We start from the raw sequence: 14,452 nt of genomic DNA, 5'->3' as shown, positions 1-14,452 counted from the left end.
ATTAAAATGCAGATAACAAATTTGGAAAATATGAGTTATGACAAATGAAAAATTAGTTTCCTGAATGTGTAAATAACATTGACCAATCAATAAGGAAAATCTTGAAAATGGAGCAAGGATGAGAAGGGATAATTCATAGCAGACATAATTAAAATCAATAAACATGAAAAAATGCAACTGTAGTAGTAATCATATAAACAAATAATAAAGAGATACTATTTTTTGCCTATGAAGCTGGTAATGATTAAAATAGGTAACAGTTCTGGCAAGGTTACCATAAGATTTATTCTTTCTTACACTGTTTAAATAGTATAATTCAGGAACAGAATCTGACAGTATGTTAGCAAGGGCCTTAGAAAAGTCCATACCCTTTCAGCCAGACATTTCAGGTCTGGAAATCTCTATGGAATTAGAGGTTCATAAAAGCATTTGTTTACTGTAGCCTTGTTTATGGTGGCAAAAACCCCAACCATATCAATGACAACAAAAAAACAAAATAAGTCCCGAAACAACCACAGCAAAAAAAAAACTGGAAACAGATATTCCTAATGAGTTCAAAATAGAAAATGATCAAATAAATTATTGTTCACTCACATGGTAGACTTATTACCCACAATATTTTTGTTGTAGCCATCAATCATATTTGGAAATAACTCTCAATAACATGAAAATGCGAACATTTATACATAATATTTTTTATATATATGTATGTGTATATGATGGGCTTGTTATGCTAAGCCGTTATTAACCACGTTTTGAAAGAACTTTTACTAACCTAAGTATTTATGAATACATTCTTGGTCCCTGGGTAATGCAAATGGTTTGTGTTTGGCTACTAATGGAAATTTTAGTGGTTCAAATCCACTCAGTGGCACTGCAGAAGAAGGCCTGGTGATCTACTTCCATAAAATTACAGCCATTGAAAACCCTAGTCTGACACACATGGGGTCACCATGAGTTGGAATTGACTTGACAGCAACAGGTGTGGTTTTTTGGATATGCATACATATACCATAACATATACAGTTATTATAATGCATAATTATACCATAATGAAATAATTATATTTTTGAAAGTAAACCCCCTCATAAACACAAACACGCATACACATACTCTGGAAAAAGACTTGGAGAATATAAATGAAAATCTTAACAGTACTTATAGCTGACCAATAGGTAAGAAAGGACCACAAGAAACTCTTAAAACACTGTTAAAAATCCTGCTACAGGTATATAATGATGATTTACAGTGCATTTTTGCATACTTTTCAACTTGAGCTTCCTAGCCATCCTGCGATTAGGTGCAGACAGGTATCATTTTCCCTTTTTATAGATAAAGATACTGAGGCTCAGAGGGATGCCTTGAGTTAGCCATGGTCACAGGGTTAATGAAAGGCATAGTTGAAATTTGAACATGAGCCATTTGACACCATAATGAGCTACTTTCACTGCACTAAGTTGACTGTAAGATCACATGGCTAGAAAATCTACAGCTGTAAAGAGGTCAGGACATTGTGACAACCTACAGTTGAAACTCCTGAAAATCTAAGAGGCGTTAGTAAGAAATAGGGTAAGTCAGCTGAGATTCTAGGTAGTAGTTATATATAACCAGATGAAAGGTTCTGCAGACTTTAAAGAAATTATTTATTATTTAAAACATGTTAGCACGCTGGCTAAATTGAACAAGCATTTTCGTGAGTCATCCCTGAGACCTTTGAAGGAAAGTAAGTGGGTATTATCTCGGTCTATACAAAGGGAAATAAACTCATAAATAAGGAAAGAATACTCTTCAGTTCACACGGTGAAACGGTGAGGAAGCAAGGCACAAAGCACACATTCCTGGCTGCCTATGTCCTGTGGTGGCTTCATATTCCTGGCCCCCTGCACAGGGGAAGCAACTGAGGGGGAGGTCGTCAGGCATTGTTTTGCTGGCTAGTAAGCAAACGCACTGCTCACTGAAAGGCATGGCCTCTCTACCTTATTTCTTTTCAGACTCCCATTTTATAGCCCCAAATTAGAGCCTGAGCATTCTCAGCCAAGGAGTTCCTGAGTGGTGCAAATGGTTGAAAGCTGGGCCGCTAACTGAAAGTTTGTGGTTCGAGTCCACCCAAAGGCATCTTGGAAGAAAGGCCTGACCATCAGCTTCTGAAAGGTCACAACCACATAAAACTCTATCCACTCTACAACACATGAGGTTGCCACGAGTTGGAATTGGCTCCACAGCAACTGGTTTGTTTTTTTTGGTTTACTCTTGGCCAAGAGTTTTGGAATGAGAAAAGTGATCAGTGTTGTAATTTCATACCCACCAGGAAGCCAGGGCACTCAAAGTTTACTCTGCTTACATTTGAAAAGACTGCACCCTGGTCAGCACAGGAAGTCTCTGTGGGGCCAGTGTCTCCTGGGTGCTGATTATTTTCTCTCTCATTATCAGGTTTTCTTTCATTTCATCAGTAAGTACTCATTTATATAACCTACTCTTTCCTTGTAAGAAATTATCTGCTTGATCCAAGCTCTAAAAGTTTTCCCTCATTTTTCTAAATTTGTCTGGTTGGAGAGTTTCTCCTTCTGGATTTTCTAAATAGTTTACTAGGTTCACCAAATCACTTTGCATAGATAGACCTAGTGTTCATTATTCTTAAAATGTAAAATGCTATGTTAACAAATTTTATGCTTGCTTTTACCTTTGTGTGCTTGGTATCTTGAAAAACCTGTATAAACAGGTAAATATTAATAGGTGATTGGAAAATATTATGACTCATGCATAGATCTAGAATTCTGTCTCATACCAATATTTTGGTAAACATTCTGAAGCATGCAGAGGGTTATTGGCCATCCCATAATAGCCATTTTTCAGAAAAGTCTACTCTTGTTACATTTTTGCTACAACTTTTACAACTCCTCACCATGATTGGTTGATTCCCCAGGTTTCCTTTCTTCTTCTGGCAGGAGGCCGAGGTACAGGCACACCAACTCCAAATTCACCTGCTATATGACCTTCCTGGGGTGGCAGTAGCCAGTGGTCACCATTTTTTTTTAGGGCCGTGCTCGGTATTTTTAGAGCCCTGTGCAAAAACTCATTCCCAAAAATTATGTGGGGCAGAGCCAAGATGGCAGAATAGACTCTTTTGGCGAGCCCTCTTTACAACAAGGACCCGAAAAAACAAGTGAAATGAGTATATTTGTGACAAGCTGGGAGCCCTGAGCATCAAAGGCAAGCTTAGACAATGAACTGAGGGTCACGGGGAGGAAGAGACTGTTCAGAAGTAGAGAGGAGTTACTGGACCTGAATCGAGGGGAGCCCTCAGGCACCATTCCCAGAGCAGCTGCAGCGGTGGTGGGCTGGTACTAGCATTCTGCCGCAGTTTCCTCAGGGAGAAGTAGCCAGCTGCACAGCCTACTCACACCTCCTGAACCTGAGAAGAATGGTGCTCTAGGCGAAAGCTAAGTATTTGCGTATATTTTACCGCACCCCCCCACCCCCAAGCTGGCTTCAGTGGCAAAATCCCTGGGCCTGAGATAGGCCCTGTTGAGCACCAAGAGCCACCCTCCCGGCCTTGGGGAAGGAAAAAATTTGCAGTGGGGGGAAACGATAATTTGCTACCTCCACTAACCAGGGGAGCTCAGGACAGGAGAGGCTTCTGTCCAGGCATAAAACATCTGTGGACCTTGAGCACCTTTCCTTTCTGCATGGACCTGTGTGGGCCTATTTCAGGAGAATAGGCCCTTGTTGGCAAACTCCAACCATTTCAGCTGTGTGGTTGGTGTTTGATGTTTGACATTGCTTTGCCTATTAAACAAGGTCCTCACCTACCCACATCAGGGACCTAAGGACTGGTAGCTCCACTCAGGTCACCCAGCCACCCGAAACACGGGTCCAAAGATAACTGATACCTCCCAGTCCTTACAACCAAAAACTTTGGGTGCCCATGGTCCGTCTGCAGAACCCACCCACCTGCACACTCTAGGGAACAGGGACACGTTTTCCTCAGAGACACTTGGTGGTCAGTTCTCAGTCCCCTGCCTTGTTCAGAGCATGACCTGCTGCTGCAATCAGATACGGGTATATACGCCAATCACCCCTGCCCCTCTAAGACTGTAGGACAGAGCCTGTACCACACACTTGATAATCAGCTACTGGAAACCTGAGCTGAATTCATACAAGAAAACTGAATGGACGCCTAGACTGATATACCTGATAACAGCTCTAGCCAGCTGGGGACAGGACACCAGAGCTCCAAAGGCGAAAATAATCAAGCTAGCTCACTCAAGCAACCCATAGGGGTATACCAAAACAAAACAAAGCAAGCAGCTACGACACGGTAAGCAAGCATAAACTAATACAATACCTTATAGATGGCTCAGAGACATCAGTCAATATCAAGTCACATAAAGAAACAGACCATGATCACCTCAACAAGCTCTCAAAACAAAGAATCCAGGGATCTTCTACATGAAAGTGTATTACTGGAATTACCAGATGCAGAATACAAAAAGTTTAATATACAGAACCCTTCAAGACATCAGGAAGGAAATGAGGCAATACGCAGAACAAGCATATTGGTTTGGGAGATGTTGGATGTACTGCTTTTTCATAATGTAATATAGTGTATTCACTTCCATGATTTGATCTCATGTGATTGGCCAATCAGTTGTAAGAGTTTTCTGAGGGGTGTGGCCTGTATCCACTATAATGGATGTTCCAGCAAAACTTACCCACTTCCCCGCAAATTGGCTGATAACAGGAGGTGGTCTTTCTAGGTTGGCCAGCCCCCATCTGAGTTGCTTTATTAGCATAAACTTTCAGGTGTGGTCTGGAGGCCTATAGTAAAGAAACCTGTTGTCCATTCCAACTCTCAGCGACCCTATAGGACACAGTAGAACTGTCCCATAGAGTTTCCAAGCAGTGCCTGCTGGATCCAAATTGCTGACCTTTTGGTTAGCAGCCTTAGCACTTAACCACTACACCACCAGGGCTTCGTAGTAAACAAAGGAATCTCAATTACTTAGCAAATTCCAAGAGTTTAGAGTTATCTCAAGGAGCCCTGGTGGGACAGTGGGTAAGTGCTGGGCTGCTAATCCAAAGGTCAGTGGTTTCAATCCACTAGCACTCTACTGGAGAAAGTTGTGTCAATGTGCTTCCCTAAGGACTTACATCCTCAGAAAATCTATTGGGTAGGTCTGCCCTGTACTACATAAATATATGTATGAGTTGGAATTGACTTGACAGCAATAGTTTGCTGTTTTGTTTTGGTTTTTGGTTTAGAGTTATCTATTAGAAACCAAGGACAAAGATGAAATTCCTTGGATAAAGTTAAATTCTTTACACTACATTTTAGAAAACATCTGAAAAATCAATGAATGACATATTGAGAAATTGCAATGTGATGGACGAGGCCAAGCTCTTAGAAAACAAACTGTGGCTGTATAAGTGTCGGACATCTATCTTTACAGCCTCAAGAGCATGTGATCAATTTTGAGTCACAGCAGATGAGGTTAGTCCGGTTTGTCTAAGTGTGTAAATGTTAAGCATTATTAATTGTTTTATTGTAAATCTGACAAATAGATGCTTGTTGTAAGAAAACTTACAAAAAAAAAGAAGTGTATAAAGAAGAAAATGAAAGTTATCCTGCCTCCTGAACCCACTTCCAGATAAACCACTGCTGACACACCTTTCTATACTCTACATAGGAAGCTGTGGTGGCTTTGGAGTGTAATGGGAGCTGTTTGCCCAAGGGACACACAAAGTCCCAAGTCCTGCCCTGACAATCATCTGCCCTCCCTGGGCAATGAGTAATGGATGAAGGCAGAGAAAAGGAAATAACACTATTGTTTGCAGAAATTTCACCTTGGGACAGGAAACTCTGGCAAATGAGGCAGAGTTTGTGGTTTATGATGGAGACTTAAAGAGCTGTGCTATTGCCCTAAACTCAAAGTGAATTTTACCTCATTTCCTGAGTTGTGAATGATTTTTTGCGATCCATCCAGCTGAAAGTGACCCTATATTACAGAGTAGAACTGCTCCCGTAAGGTTTCCAAGGAGCGACTGTTGAATTCAAACTTCCAGCCTTTTCAGTTACCAGCCAAACTCTTATGCACTGGGCCACCAGGGCTCTGAATGAAATGATGGAAGTCAATAAAAGGAGAGAGGCAGAGAGAAAGCAAGACCTCTGAGCCCACTCACACAGGTCAACCGTACTCAAGTTCTGTCTGACAGAGGACTGCCTTGAGATTAGTCTGTGGAAACTATGGATGCTAAATTAGTAGATCCTTGGAAACTCTATGGGCAGTTCTACTCTGTCCTATAAGGTGCTATGAGTCGGAATCGACTCGACGGCACTGGGTCTGGGTTATTGAGATGAGTTGTAATCAACTTGATGGCAACGGATTTGATGTTTTTGTTTTTTTTTGAGATAGTCATATGTATCAGTTAGAATCAACTTGACAGTAGTGTTATTGGGTCTGGGTTTTCACTGCGATACTCATAGGTAGGAGTCAAAATCCACTAGACAGCAATGGAAATCAGGCCTGGTGTTGGGATGCAGTCATCAACTTCTGACAGGGTTCCATGGTGTAATGATGAGCACTCTGGACTCTGAATACAGAGTGTTTAATTAAAATTTTTTTTAACTCTTCAGTGAATGAAACTTGTGACACCCTCTTCCGTGTCCCCCTCCTGATGGTCATTTAGGAGTCAGAAAGGTTTCAGACTGGAAGAAGCAGGTGGGGAGCCCCAGGCTCCCCAGAGCACTGAACTGCTCCGGATCTCCCTCTTGCTCCCCGTGGTGTTTTAAGCCTTGCAACTTGTCCCTTCGTCCTCTTCTCTCCTCCTCAGAAACTGAGATTCCAGAAACCCTCAGAAAATAGCTGAGGAAGGAGAAGAGACAGGAAAAAACAAAGGGGAGAATAGGAAAGAAAAAAAAATGAGAAAGTAGGGAGGGGAAGGCAGAGGAACTGGGTGTTCACGGCAGCAGTTTCAGTTGCTGGGTGTGGACCACCACGCTCCTCACTCAGGAGCGATCCCATCCCTTCCTGACCCACCCGAAAACCCAAACCCGGTTCCACCGATAAACCTCAAAGCAGCTTGCCTGGCATTTGTTCTTGCAAAGTTTCCTTTCACAGTGTGGAGGGGTGAGGTGGATTAAATTGGTTGGCAACTGAGTGGAAGTCAAGTGAAGCACCTTGTTGGCTCCCTTGGTGTTGACTAGCAGTTGATGCAGGCACCAACTCAGATGCACTCCTTTTTTCACCTTGCAGGTTGTCTGCAGGGGGTAGACTGGAAAATCAAGGCATAACAATGTTTCTTTAAAGAGAGAAATAGCCAGATAATTGGTTATATGGGTTGAAAGTGGTTTTCTCTGGAGAACAGGAAATGTAGAAAGGGATCAGGGGACTACAGTTTTTCATAACAAACTTTTGGGCATATATTACTTTGATAAAAATACATACTAAAAAAAGGTCACCAAAAAAGAGGAAGACCCTCAACAGGACAGATTAACACAGTGGCTACAACAATGGGCACCAGCATAACGATTGTGAAGATGGCACAGAACCGGGCAGTGTTTCATTCTGTTTTAAGTAGGGTTGCTATGAGTCAGAACCGACTCAGTGGCACCTAACAACAGCAACAATGAAAAGAAAAATAATTTCGTTGTTATGTAGAATGTTTTTAAAGTTTGTCGTTTGTTTTTGAATTGAAATGTTGATGTAATCATATGTATCACTCATTAAAGGTTCCGGGGTTTGTGTCATCTGTAGAAATTGTTAGAGGGCAAGGCTTCCCAGCTCAGGACTAAGCCCTGCGTGACCAGGAATGACCAGGAGAGGCTCAGAGGTTCCACACGAGCAAAGGTTTATTAGGGACAGAAAGAAAGTAAAAGGCTCCGGAAGGAGAGAGGGAGAGGGATTTTTAGCCTCCAGTCTCTCAATGAAAAAAGGATTCCCTGGGGCTTATAAAAGTTTTTGGGGGGAGGGGAGAAGGCATTATCTTTATTCATTAGATGGGCTAAGATTTCCAGGAGAAGGGGAGGGATTATGAAAATCAAATGCACAGGAAGTTAGAATTCAAGATGGACTTCCTCACAGAGCTTGCTGGAATCAAGATGGAGTCTGTCACAAAGGCTGCCAGGAAGTCCAACAGGACTTATTTGAATCTCTATTTTTTATTTCTCTCCTCATGAAGCTCATGCTTTCCTCCATTTTTCTGAACCTATACAGTGTGTTTATAATAGCTGTTTTAATATCTTGTCTACTGATTCTGTCATCTGTTACTTCTGTTAATTGATTTTTCTCATGCTTATGGATCCTGTTTTCCTACATCAGGGTTACTAAAAGGTTTTTCTTCATATACTCCTTTAAATATTTTAGGCCTTTGCTCTGGGATGCCGTGAAGTGACGTGCAAACAATTTCATTCTTTCCAGGCTTGCTTTTAAGCTTTGTTGGGGCTAGTTCAGAACATTCTAGGCTAATGTGGACTGGGTATTGAGGCATTACCCTTCTGAAGACTCTCATTCCTGCCACATGTGTTAGATTCTCTTTCCATTCAGCCTGGTGGAAACACACACTGTTACTGCCTTAGTCTGAGCTCTGTCATATACTTTCTGTGGTACAGTGCCTCCAAAGAGCTATTTCACATATTTTGTCTTGTCTTCTAGTGGTTTAAGGTAGAACAGTAAATACCATTTTCTCTAACACCAATGTGGCTCAAAGCGGAAACCTGTACACTTTTCTTATATTTCACAATTAAGGGGGAAAAAAAACCTATCTTCGATGTTATTTCCTATCTCCCATACCTAATATGCAAAGTGTGCTGGTATAGTGCTGAATTGCTAAGTCTCCTCACAAAACAGGCCCACAGTTTAAATCCACCAGGCACTCCTGGAAACTTTATGCGCCACATCTGTCCTGTCCTATAGGGTCCCATTTCTTCTCAATCAATGCCCTCACTTTAACTTCAGACACCATTCAAAGTTGGGAATTCATTGGCATTGTAATTCAGCCACTCTTACAATAAGATTCTGTGTTAGATTTTTGGCAATATCAGCTCTGTTACTACAAGAAATAAGGCTTTGTTTCAGGGCACAAGTTGCAACTTTGAGGTGTTTTATATGGCGCTTTTTTTTGAACTGTAACTCTGAAGCCCTGAGCTCCTCTCTCTTATCACTTCGTCTAATGAAAGGAGGACCAACCAACCAGCTTCCGTACTTCTCATTCTGACAAAACTGTGGAAAATTTTGAAACGTGTGATCACCCAGAGCCTCGCTTCTCACCAATACATGATCTCTTTCTGTTGATATTTGGCATATTAAAATTACCACCTCATGCCATGGATTAGCAGCACCCTCTTTACTACTGGAGGTAGAGTCATCAGCACTTTTAGGACTAGTCAGACTTGAGAACCAGTTTAGAAAACTCATCCTTATGATTCTGTTCCCCTGGAGCCACTCTCAGCACCAAATGTCTTAGGCCGGATACTCAAGAGAAGCAAAACCAGCGAAGCATGTGTATGGGTGTGTGTGTGTGAGTGTATGCATACATAACTGTGTGTGTGTATATATATATATACATATATAGCTATATATGGGTATAAAGAGAGAAATTTATCTCAAGGAAATTGCTCACATGGTTGTCCGGGATACCAAGTTCCAAGTCCATGGGTCAGACATCAGGCTGGAGGCTTCTCCCATCTCATGTACCTGCAAGGGGTTATGAACCCAAGATTGGCAGGTAAGGTGGCAGGCTTCTAGCTAAAGTCCCAAGAACTGGACGTCAGACGATGACCAGCTAGATGCAGGATCCGGAGCAAGCAAGCAAGGTTTGGCAAAACATCTATACATATATTGGATGCAGGCCACACCTCTGAAGAAAATCCCCTTACCACTGATTGGCTTATCATGTCAGATCACATCATGCAGGATGACTACATCACTATATAACTGCCAGATTACATCATTACATGAATGCCAAACCACTGAGATTCATGGCCCAGCCAAGTTGACACACAACCTTAACCACCACACATTACCAACCCAGTGATTACCTTAAGAATTTTCCCAGTTGGTAACTAAAACAACCTTTAAATAATTTTATCTATTTCTCTAAAAATGTTAAGTCCTGTTTCAATACACATTAATATACTTTTCCTTCCTAGGAAAGGTAAATCTCATGATAGTCAAAGTCAAATAGATGTTCACATTCTAAACTTGCCTCACTCTAGTTTCACTGATGATCAACCCTGATGACAACCCTTCTAAAATATTTTTTGCTTATGAAAATGAACTAATAACACACCTAAGTACTTATACTATTATGGTATAAATTCCAAATATTCTGCTATAAAATAATATTTACTAAGAGCTCATCCTACTCAGATAACTTTGGTGGGAATATGCCATTTAGGTAAAACCCTAAGAGAATTGATTTTTGACTGTATAAACAGGTTCTTCCTTGAGGGGATCTACCTCTCTTTCATTCAAAGAGCTCTGTGCTTCTGAATTTGTTGAGGGTCTGTGACTGTCTATTGCTGTGATTCAAGTCAGACTATGTTCACCAGACTTAGTGTGTTTCTGCTTATGCAAATCAAGTAAGACTTTAATAGGTTGCCCATCTATTGCATTTCTAGAGACACCAACCAAGGAGTTAATGCCAAAGAGCTTTGAGGGACAGACCATTCTGATTAATGCTTCAGCTTTGTACTCAATGTAGTAACTGAGCTCACCTTGTCCTTTAAGGTTAAATGTTGTGACTTGACCCTTCCAATCCCATCTTCCCATCATCCCCATTCATTTCAATGATCCCAGTTCCATGGTAGCAGTTCCCACTGTCTTTCATCAAATGACCACCACAGAGTTCTTTGAGGATGTGAAAACAGTTCTGTAGGATCTATTTCTCACAGCCTTGTTGAAGGTAGTGTCTTCTGACCTATCCAGGGGATAAAAGTAGGGGCGAATGAACATGTCTGTGGAGTGTACAATTAATTTTTACTCAGAGGATTTGGACTTTTTCCCTGGTTTCTGAGACAGAATCTCTTAACACCTGAGATTTTCCCAGTGATTGGAGTCTTTGTAATTTCTGGAGGGGCTCCAGGTCACACCTGAGAGTTTATGCTCAAGGAGCAAGAGGGACCTCTTTGAGAGGATAAAGAGGAGAAGTCCCCAAGAGGCTGGTTTAGAGGGGTATTGCCAAAGGAAAGGAGTAACCAAAGGATCCTGAGATATCTGCAAGTTACTTTGAAACGGGGTAGAAAATACATACATATGGAGAGATGGACAAAGCTAATGTGGAAAATGTTCATTGGTAAATGCGTGAAGCATAAAGTCACTACTCTTTCAACTTTATGTTTGCAATTGTTTTGAAAAAGGAGATTTGGAGCTCTTGTCCCACGTTCTACTTTGTTCTCTGGAGATGAACATTCTGAAAGCGAAAGGTTAGGTTTCTAAGATGAGGACCACAGGAGCGGTGAAGGTTCCTGGTGGCCAAGGGCAAGATACAGCTGTTGGAAGCCCCAAGCCACTGAACAGTTGCTCATCTCCTCTCACCTCTCCAAGCCTGGGCAATTCTGGGACTCTTCTGCATCAAACAAGGCGGAGGAGAGAGGGCGCAAAACAACTTGCCCTGACCGGGAATTGAACCCTGGCCGCGGCGGTGAAAGCGCCGAATCCTAGCCACTATACCACCAGGCCCTGCCTGGCCTGGTGTAATCCCCGCCTCCAGATAGTACATCTGTTCTCACCAAACTCTGGGAAGCCAGGACGCCTACCCTCTCCTCCGGCGATCGTCCCCCAAGGCCCTTTCCTCCTTGTCTTCTCCAAAACGCCAGTCAGCCTGCAGCACGCCGAGGGCTGTCAGGTCTCCGCAAGTTTCGGGGTCCACTGGCTCTTCCTCGCCGCCGCACTTCAGACCTGACGTAGAGATGCGCCTTTGCGCGGCGGCAGTGTGTGAAGAGACGGTGGCTGGGGTCCAGCGGAGGGCACGAGCCTGCAGGGAGGAGTTGCCCAAGGTGGGAAGAGGGCCGAGCTTGAGCGCCCAAGAACTCCAACATCAAAAAGGGTTCAGATGGATACAGAATCGGAGACAGCCTGGATGAGTAACTCTTTGAACCCGGACCCCGGGACCCCTTATTGAACTCCGGATTTCCCCCCGAAATTCCGCTGCCCCTGCCTTTTTCCCATCTGTGTTGATTTCCTTCCATGTGCTCAGGCACAAAGTGCGAGCTTTCCTTGGCGCAGGTCTTTTCCTCAAACTCCACATCTAATTATTAGGGAATTTTCGTGTTCTCCATGGTAGTACAGTGGTTGAGAGCTCAGGCTGCTATGTAAGGAGTCCGTAGTTGGAATCCACCAGCCCGTCTTTGGAAACCCTTTGGGGCTGTTCTACTGTGCTCCCTATGAGTCTGAATAGACTCAACCGCAGTAGACCTTTTGGTTTTTTGTCCGTCAAATGTGGACTTTGGTCTATACAGTTCCTTCCTTTCCTGAGCTATGAATTTGGACGAAGGACTCTCCTGATAAAGCTGGGAGATCGGTTTAAGGCGTGGCCCTCCGCTCGCTCAGAACTTAGGGTTCGAGACCCTTAATTGCAAGGCCTGGGGCTGGGCTGCCTTTGCCCCTTTTATTTGGCTCTGTCCCTCAAAATCAGCCTTTTCCTGGCCTGTCTTGGGAAGGTGGGGACATGCCTGAGACCCCTTGCTCGACTGGCCTCTCTGGGTCAAGAAACCAACTCCCTTCGGGTTCTGTCTGCAGACAAGCTTCAGAAAGCGCTTTTTTTCCATTTCTTGAACTGGGCTCTAACCAGGTGTGCGATATGCGGGGGCGCACGCTGAGAGTTTGTGGTTCTCCAGTAGCCAGCTCTTCTCTGCCTCTGTAAAGAATCCAATGCAGGTCTTCAAGGCTGGCTTGGCCTGTGTTGCTTGTTAGATATTTTCAAAGAGCCAAGTGCCCTAAGACGCATGTTTCAGCCTTTGCTAAGGTACGGCTAAAACATGAAGGTGTGATTAAAGTAGTGAACTGAAATTGAGTGGCACAGAACAAGAGACTCCACAAGTGTCAGAGAGGGGACAGAGGGGAGGAGCTGAGGCAAAAGGGCTTCTGAGGAAAGAGTGCAGGTCAGGCTCCAGGGAAAGTGCAGGGTAGGGCCTGGAGGGAGGGTTCTGGTGTTCCTGGGTGGCCCGGACGTGTGGATCATTTTGCGTGTGTGCCTGTGTGATAAAACAGATAACAAAACACTTGCTATTTCAACCACTTTATGCGCACAATTCAGTGACAGTAATTACGTTCACCATGTTGCGGAACCATCACCACTATCCGTTTCCAAAATTTTCCATGTCCTAAAAAATTCAGTGCCCCTTAAGCAATCTTTCCTGCCTTTTCCCTCCCACCCGCCCCTGGTAACCACTAATAAACGTTGTTCTCTACGCATTTGCTATTTTAGAGATTCCAAGTAAGTGGGATCATATAATATTTGTCCTTTTGTATCTGGCTTCTTTCATACAGCATAATTTTTCTAGGTTCTTCCATGTCTTAACATGTATCACAACTTCCTGTTTATGGCTGAATAATATTTCATTATATGGATATGCCACATTTTGTTCATCCATTCATCTGCTGATGGACACTTGGGTTGTTTACACCTTTTGGATAATGTGAATAATGCTACAGTGAACACTGGTGTACAAATATCTCTTTGCATTCTTGCTTTCAATTTTGGGGGGCATATTTTTTTATACCTAGTAGTGCAGGTGTTCGGTCATTTGGGAATTCTATGGTTAACTCTTGAGGAACTGCCAAACGGATTTCCAGAGGCTGTACCATTTTACAATCCCTTCAACAACGAGTGCGGGTTCCAATTTTCCACATCCTCAGCAATGCTTGTTTTCCAGTTTTCTGCCAAATGGTTGAGCACTCGGCTACTAACTGAAAGGTCTGTGTTTGAAACCCACGCAGAGGCGCTTCATTGCCATCCAGTCGATTCTGACTCATAGCGACCCTATAGGACAGAGTAGAACTGACCCATAGGGTTTCCAAGGCTGTGATCTTTACAGAAGCAAGCTGCCACATCTTTCTCCCGCACAGTGGCTCCTGGATTCGAATTGCTGACCTTTCAGTTAGCAGTCAAGCGCTTTAACCACTGCAGCACCAAATTACAGCCTTGAAACCCTGTGGGGCAGTTCCGCACTGCACTCATGTGGTCGCCATGAGTCCTAACCAACTGCATGGCAACTACCAGCAAGTGGGGGGATGAATAACATTGCACATCTTTTCATGGAACCAGCGCCATTAAAGGGGCCACCGAGGTGCTGCTCCGAAGCCTCGGGGTGAGAGCCTTCATAGCTCCTGGGCTGTGGGGAGCTGGAGAGCCCGAGAGGAGCTTAGTTCTGAAAATGGAAACTCTAATGAGCTGTCCAAGTCCTAGCTTAACGGATAGGCGCAGAAAACTACATTATGTCCTAACTGAAGCC

General features: G+C 43.2%; 1 pseudogene; it reads right to left on the bottom strand.

Annotated features, from left to right (window-relative positions):
• The window catches only part of LOC126071378 (uncharacterized), a 31,875-nt pseudogene extending 17,553 nt beyond the window's left edge, over window positions 1–14,322 (bottom strand).
• Between the last annotated feature and the right edge of the window lie 130 nt (window positions 14,323–14,452).

The sequence above is a fragment of the Elephas maximus genome, chromosome 3, assembly GCF_024166365.1.
Source record: "Elephas maximus indicus isolate mEleMax1 chromosome 3, mEleMax1 primary haplotype, whole genome shotgun sequence".
NCBI lineage: Eukaryota > Metazoa > Chordata > Mammalia > Proboscidea > Elephantidae > Elephas > Elephas maximus.
This window is presented reverse-complemented; position numbering and strand designations above follow the sequence as displayed.